This window comes from Pteropus alecto, unplaced genomic scaffold, assembly GCF_000325575.1.
Source record: "Pteropus alecto unplaced genomic scaffold, ASM32557v1 scaffold131, whole genome shotgun sequence".
NCBI lineage: Eukaryota > Metazoa > Chordata > Mammalia > Chiroptera > Pteropodidae > Pteropus > Pteropus alecto.
The window spans coordinates 8,268,757-8,276,645 of record NW_006434709.1 but is presented as its reverse complement, the minus strand read 5'-3'; the positions used below and the strand labels follow the sequence as shown (position 1 = coordinate 8,276,645).

At 34.0% G+C, this 7,889-nt stretch overlaps 1 protein-coding gene and 1 pseudogene across 2 annotated transcripts in view; one reads left to right on the top strand and one right to left on the bottom strand.

Moving 5' to 3' along the window:
* COMMD1 (copper metabolism domain containing 1) overlaps window positions 1–7,889 on the top strand; it is a 115,538-nt gene that overhangs the window by 8,317 nt on the left and 99,332 nt on the right. The window lies entirely within an intron of this gene.
* On the bottom strand, window positions 5,848–5,966 carry LOC112477981 (annotated as a pseudogene).

Below are 7,889 nucleotides of genomic sequence, written 5' to 3'. Positions count from 1 at the left end.
TTTTTTTTTTTTTAGTGAGATAAAAATTGCAGATACCCAGAGAAGAGATTACCTGGAAACTCTCTTTCTTATTTTCTTTTACATGCATTGCTGAATAATATCCAGGTATTGCTCTCACTGCTTTCAGTCCTCTACCTGATGATAGAATATTTCAGTTTTTTGAGTGATTTTTGTTTGAAGAGCTGGCATAACCCTTTTGGGAGTAAAACAGCCTCTGCACAGGTGATTGGTTTGAGGAACCAAGGGAGAAAGCCTTGATTGTTTTACCTAGGGCTGAAACTATGGGCTCTAGTTGACATCCAAATCCAATCTTCATTTACCTTCTAAACAACACTGAGGGGTAAATGTCTCTCTAATTCTTATGGAAACCTAAAAAGCAAACATGATTTTTAAACAAAAAGGCTCTGAGCAGAGATAGAATGTCCATCTTCAGTAAAAGAGAATATACACAAGTAAGTATGATTTAAGGATGCTGTTATACTTGAAAATAGAGGTCAAGTAAGCTATTCTGGACAGAAGAGAGGTATTCTTTTTGGCAGGTTTCTTGGAGATGCTTTTTTTGCTCCTCTTGAAGAAAGTGTAGAATATTTTAGACTGAAATGAGGGGCAGCCATATAGGGCATTCTAGGTTAAGAAAATATCAGTTTGGGCAGGAAAATGTAGAGCAAGTTCAGGATATGGTGAGTAGTACAATTCGACTATAGCATGATGGTACTCAATATGGAGTATTGGTAGAGATGGCAAGAAGTAAAACAACTTTTTGTTCCTTTATTCCCACTGACCTTTATTCCTGATCTTAAGAAGGGTATATATTTTTTATTTTTCCGTTTTTAAAAATTGTAAAATATACATAACATAAAATTTATCATCTTAACCATTTTAAAGTGTACAGTTTAGTGATATTAAATATGTTCATAGTGTTGTACATTCATTACCCCTATCCATATCTATAACTTTTTTTATCTCATAAAACTGAAACTCTGTAGCCATTAAACAACAACTCCCGAAACTACCCACTGGCAACCACCATTCTACTTTCTGTCTCTGTTTTTGACTACTCTAAATATTTCATGTAAATGGAATCATACAGTATTTGTCTTTTTTTGTGACCGACTGATTTCACTCTGCATGTCTTCAACGTTCATCCATATTGTAGCATATGTCAGAAATTCCTTTTAAAGGCTGAAAATATTCCATTGTATGTATATACCACATTTTGCTTATTCATTCATCAGTCATTGGACACTTGGGTTGCTCGTATGTTTTAGCTATTGTGAAAAATGCTGCTGTGAACACAGGAGTGCAGATATCTCTTTGAGACCCTGCCTTAGTTCTTTTGGATATATTCCAAGATGTAGAATTGCTGGGTCATATGGTAATTCTATTTTTTTTTTTCTTTTTGAGGAACTGTCATACTGTTTTCCACAATAGCTGTGCCATTTTATATTCCACAATGGTTCTGATTTCTTCACATCCTCCCCAACACATGATGGTTTCTTTTTCTACCCTTCCCTGCCCTCCCTTCTCTCTTTTCTTCTTCTCCTTTTTCCTTTCCTTTCCTTTCCTTTCCCTTTCCCTTTCCCTTTTTCCCTTTTTCCCTTTTTCCCTTTTCCCTTTTCCCTTTCCTTTCCTTTCCTTTCCTTTCCTTTCCTTTCCTTTTTCCTTTTTCCTTTTTCCTTTTTCCTTTTTCCTTTTTCCTTTTTCCTTTTTCCTTTTTCCTTTTTCCTTTTTCCTTTTTCCTTTTTCCTTTTTCCTTTCCTTCGATAGTAGCCATCCTAGTGAGTATGAGGTGGGCAGGGTATACATTTTTACATATAAATTACAGTAGAGGTCAAACAAATTATTTTTTCTTTTGTCTTTGTGGAGTCCCAGTAATCTTGCATTCAACATGCAGGCTACAGGAGAAGCCATGAGGAAAATACTAAATGCAGGAGTCTAAGCAAAGGGAAATGAACCGAGGATAAAAATGGAGTAGTACCTCAATTCTCATTTGGTGGCCGGCCATACCTTTCAATAATCGATAGAAAATCAAGTTCTGTGAAGAAAGTGAAAATAAAAATGGACAGCAAGGATAAGAGGAAAGGAAGGAAGGGATGTGTAACTCAGTAGAGAATAGGTAGTGGGTACACGTTAACAGGATCCTTACTCTCAGTTGCCTACATTCATCATAGGCAATATTTCCGGTTCAGGTGCTCCCTGTGCTTCAGCCTTTCTCTCTAACCTACACATTTTGTGACCAGGTATAATGTGCTGACATTTGTACTGCTAGTCCCTGTTTTCCACTTTGAATGGAGCTTTCCCACCTCACTTGGCTGGGACATTGTCCCTCTCTAGCTTTGTCTATTGATCTCAAAATGGTAAACTTTCCATCAGCTTATAGATAAAAGCTAGCCATTCACTTGCTCTAGTTTTATTTTTGGTACTTCTTGAGGAGCAGTGAAATCAATAAATTGAGAATGGTGTGTTTAGTTAGGGAGATATCCTATATGAATACTCTGCCATTTGTTTTTAAATTTTTTGGCTCACATTTATAATTTAAACTTCTTGTAGATATGCATTTGCATACTACCTATTTCTTGCTCCTTTGTTAACCATGTGGGTATGCTGCTTAATTCCAGTTAGTTACTAGAATTCTAGAGAAAGATCTTAACTGTGAAGCTAGATCATCTTTTGCATGCTTAAGTTCGGTATTCACTACTGCCCTCTATTGGTGATGATTTTGTGTTTCCTCACTGAAATTTCATATTAAACAAAAATATTCAGTGTTAAACAAAACTATTTAATGAAAGGTCTATTGGATTTTGTTTTGTCTGTTGTCGATTTACGCTTATACTCAGTTAGGTCAATAAGAGCTAATTTACCCATTTCTTTTTTCCTCTATAATTTGAATTAAAAATATGTTTACTTCCTATTTTAGATGTCTAGAAATACAGGCAACTATTTATGGATTGGTCTTCCTGTTCCACTTCTGCTTCCAATAGTCTATTCTCAGCACAGCTACCAGTGATCCTTTTCTCCCCCAGGGTTTATTGAGATGTAATTGACAAATAAACTAGTATAATTCTTTTAAAATATACATCATATCTCCTTACTCCCCTGCTTTCAACTATTCCATATTCATGACTTCACATCAAAGTTAAAATAACATTCAGTCCTTTTGCCATAGTCACAGTCCTTCTATGAAGTCCCTCTTAACCAATTTCTCAGATCTCATTTTCTCATTTCTGGCCATGCTAATATTCTTATCTTTGTTAAACATCTTAAGTATTTCTGAATCTCTTCAGGGCCTTTGCAGTTGTTCTTCCATATGCCTGAAATGCTCTTTCCCCAAATATTATATGGATTGTTCATTTGATTCATTCGTTCTCTACTTAAAAGTGTTATCCTGTTAGATCTTCCCTGACCTATCCAAAGAGCCTCATCCTTCCTGCCTGAATCTTTTTACTCTGCTTTACTTTTTTCTTACTTAACACTACCTGAAATTATATTATGTACATATTAGCTTGTTTATTTCTTGACTTCTCTATTGAAATGTAAGCATTTAGAGGACAGGACTTTATTATTATTATTATTATCATTATTATTATTATTTTTCCTCTTTATTCCTAACACCTAATACCGTTCTGGCATGAGGTAGGCACTTAGTAAAAATCTGTAGAATAAGTGAATGAATGGATAGTGCTTAAATGTGGAGGTTGCCATTAAAAAAGTAAGCATGAGAGAAAACCTACACTACCTTTGAATGGGCAGAGCCAGAAGGCGTTATACTCTAAACCAGGGTCAGCAAACTATGGCCCATGGAAGGAATCTGTCCTGCTGCTCATTTTTATAAATAAAGTTTTATTAGAACTATTCATTTACATCTTGTCTAGAGCAGTTTCTACCACTATAATAACAGAGTTGAGTGGTGGTGACAGAAATCTTATGGCTTTCAAAGCTTAAAATATTTACTACTTGAACCTTTACAGAAAAAAATTTGCTGACCTCTGTCTAAAATATTTGTTCTTAAACCCATAATGTTTGCTATTTGGAAACAATAGCATATATAAATTATGTTTAAAAGTTAGTTGATAAAAATCTAAATGCTGGAAATAGGGATTATTTACTGTTATATCCTCTTGAGGGATTCAATTAACTTGTTCTTTAGGCTCATGAGAGCTCATAAAGCTCATAAAAAATGAGCTTTAATGGTTCTGTTGTACTGAGTGTGTGTTCTTAGTAAGAGATAGATAGAATTTAAATTTGGAATTTTTTTCACAGAGGATATAAAATTTATATGTTAATTTATGTAATATGTAAAATAATATAAAATTTAGTGTTGAGAATCAGGTGAAAACTATCAACATATGAAAACTGGTTTTAACTTGTATAAGAAACTAACTTATCAGTAACATAATGTTAAGATGTGTAATAATAAAAGACTTAAAAATATTTGTATTTTAAACAACTGTTTCTGTGTCTCTTCTCGAAGCCATTAAAAATTGTAATTTGAGAATTAGACTAGAGAGGAAAGACCCATGGTAATAGAGTTTTTTGTATCTTATAATTGGAGTAATATCATTTGAAAGATGCTAGATTTAATTAAATTTTTTTTTTGTTTTGCATTTAGTTACCTGTATGCCATTCCTTATTAAGTCTTATTATAAACATTATTTAACTTCATTAAAGTATAGAAATTTGAGACATGTAAAAACACACATAACACCATCAGCCAACTTAACCAGTATTAATTTTTTTGAGCATTTACTTATCCAACAAATATTTGTTAAGCATCTTAATATATGCCATGCACTGTGGTTGGGATACAGCAGTAAACATCACAGCTATAGTCCCTGCCTTTGTGGATCATATCTGGAGAATATAGACATTAAGCCAATGGTTTCAGGTATTTTGAAAAGGTAGCCACGGAGTGCTTTGTGCCATCTTAAGTAAATTATAGGCAATTCAGAGTAGTTCCTAACCCACTCTACAACATTAACAAAGAAAGAAGAAAATGTGTGGGGGAAAAGGCCTACTTATTAGATATAAGGAACTACTAAAAGGAAAAAGACACAGTAGAGGACTAATTTTCCTTTCCCTAGTTGTCTACTCCAGGTTCAAGGCAGGAGTTTTTCATGAATATGATTGACTAAAGTAATGATAATGTCCTTCCTGGATAAGGATTTGGCTGTGCTGGGACCTCATTTTAAGTTTCTTGACTTGATCTTTGAAGCCAAATTGGCTGTTAGAGTATCACCTGAACAAATCAAGATGCGCAGTGTTGTAGCTCCATGTTCTCACTGGATCTCAGCTTACTTACTGTGCCTCTCTCCTCAGATCCTGAAGTATGTTCCCAGATAGCTCCTTAAGAAAGAGGTAATTTTTCTTTTTAAGTCTTAAACGTGTCTTTATTCTAGTCTCACAGTTAATTGCTAGTTTGGCTGAGAATATATTTCTAGATTGTCAAATAATTGATTCACAGTTTTGAGGGCATGGTTTCATTTAGCCTGATCTGTCTTTCTCTGGAAGCTTTTATGATTTTCTCTTTATCTTTTATTTCCCTGAATATCCTTGATGTGTGATTTTTTTTCATTTCATTATTTGGGCCACTGTGGGCCTTTCAATCCGCAGGTACATGACCTTTAGTTCTCGGAAAAGTTGTATTACTACTTAGATTATTTTCTTATCTCTTTTTTTCTCTATTCGCTTTCTAGCACTATGATTTTTCAAATGCTAGAGCTTCTAGACTGAAATTTTATTTTTTTCTATTTTCCATTTTTTTTTTTTTTTAGGTGAAGCAACCCTTGATTGACCTCACAGATTGCAAGGACATTGTCAGTTTACAATCCCTTACTTTATTATTTCTTATGCTTACAGCACCTGGTCTTCCTAGGTGGTCTTCCATTCAAGTACTAACCAGGCCCGACCCTACCTAACTTCTGAGATCAGACAGGATCAGGCTCGTTCAGGGTAGCATGGCCGTAGACTCCATTTCTTGTTTTTTCTTTTCTTCTACTTTTTGATAAAATTCCTCAACATTCTCTTCTAGCCTTTTAATTGAATTTTTCACTTGATCATGTTTTTTAATTTCCAAGAGTTTTCTTTTGACACAGATAATCTACTATGTTTATTTTAGCCAGTGTAGGGGAAGAAAAGGTTTTTCCTTGACCCTTTTAAGGTTTCTGACCAGGTCTGAAAATTAAACTGACAGAGACAGATTAACAGGAGAAAAGCAAACAAATTTAAAGTTTTATGTGACACAGGAGACTTCATAAGGAAACGAAGACCTGAGTATTTATTTTATGCTAGGATTGATGAAGAGAGGACAGTCATGGAGGAATAGGATAGGTTAAGGAGTATGAGGTAATTGTAGTTAACTGGGGGAAACTTAGCAAGTCCTGTTTGTAGGGCTTTTCTTGGCTTCCCTGTATCTTCCAAGGTCAGAATGCTGCTTTCCTCTGAATACAGGAGAGCACCTCTCATATGAAAGTTTTATGACCTGTCTCAGGGGAAAAGAGTCGGAGGAAGGTCAGAATGATCTTCCTGCTCTGCCTTTTCTCAAAGTCCTTCAGCTTAAAATATTCAATAAGTCAAGGTGCCATATTTGGGAGTAGCGTATCCTGAACACCATCACCAACAGTTTCTCCTCTAAGACATGGGTGGGTGGGTGGAGGGGAACATACAATACATAATTTTCTGCATTTGGCTTTTAAAAATTTTATCCATCTCGACTCTTGATTTTATATGATATTCTTCAGCATTAGGAATTTAGTACATTTGTACTAAGCACTGGGGAAAGCTTTTTTCAGAGGCTTTTGGTAGTTTGACGAATATATTGCTAAGACATTTTTGGGTATAATGTCAGTATCAGATTAAATTCTGTGAAGGGATACCCACTTTCTTTTTAATATTCCAGTAGGTTAATGTTTTGCATACTGTGATGTATATTTTTATTATTGGTATGTATTATTATTTAAAAGCACTATTTGATCCTAGTTTCCAGATAATTTGGAAAATTTCGTGGAAAGTATTTACAATAAAAACAGATGCTTTAAAAGTGCATCTTGTATCATGTTTACAAAATGACTTGAGTTGACTGCTCATTAATGATGATTTTTTTGGCCAATGAATGATATTATCAAAGAATGGTATTATCAGCTTCTGTTTTGGGATTTATCTTATGGAATGTATCTAGTACCTTATTCTTGTGAAAAGGCCAGTGTGAAAAAGCCAGAATGCTTTTTAATGTTGAATCTTCTTGTTTTTGCAATAGTTTTTGCATTTATTAAATAATGTAGAAAGATCTTACTGTGTAAGATAATTTTTTATCTATTATTTGTCTCTACAAATGAAGAATAATGTGTGCAGTAGTATCTTTTTGATGCTTGAATCAATTTAAGAATGAATTTCAGTCTTTTACATTTGGACAGCAAATATTAAGTAATAAGAAATTAACTTGAGTATAAAAGATAGATGCAAAATATCTGGTCTTAAGATGTTTAGATTAGGAGACATGAATAGAAAGGACTGAAAACATTTGACTCATTCTGTCATACTTTCAGGATTCATTTATCTTCTATTTCTATCATTCTTAAACTATAAGCAGTAATTCTGTTTTTCTACTTTAGGTGGCAGTAGAATATTGGCTTGCTAATACACTGATAAAAGATGCCGAAGCAACATATTCTTTTTAAAAATATTATTTCTCCTGAATGTTCTAGTTCAGAAAGCAACGTTGGCTACTCAACACTAAGAATTTCTTGCCCAAAAGAAGTCTAAATATTTGGTTCGATGATTTGAATTTAGAAATACCATTTCTGGCTCTGTAAACAGGTTGCTATGTGGTTCTCTAGTTTTTGTCTAACTAGATTTTGCTAATTTTACTGAACACTTTGAAAATTTAGATAACT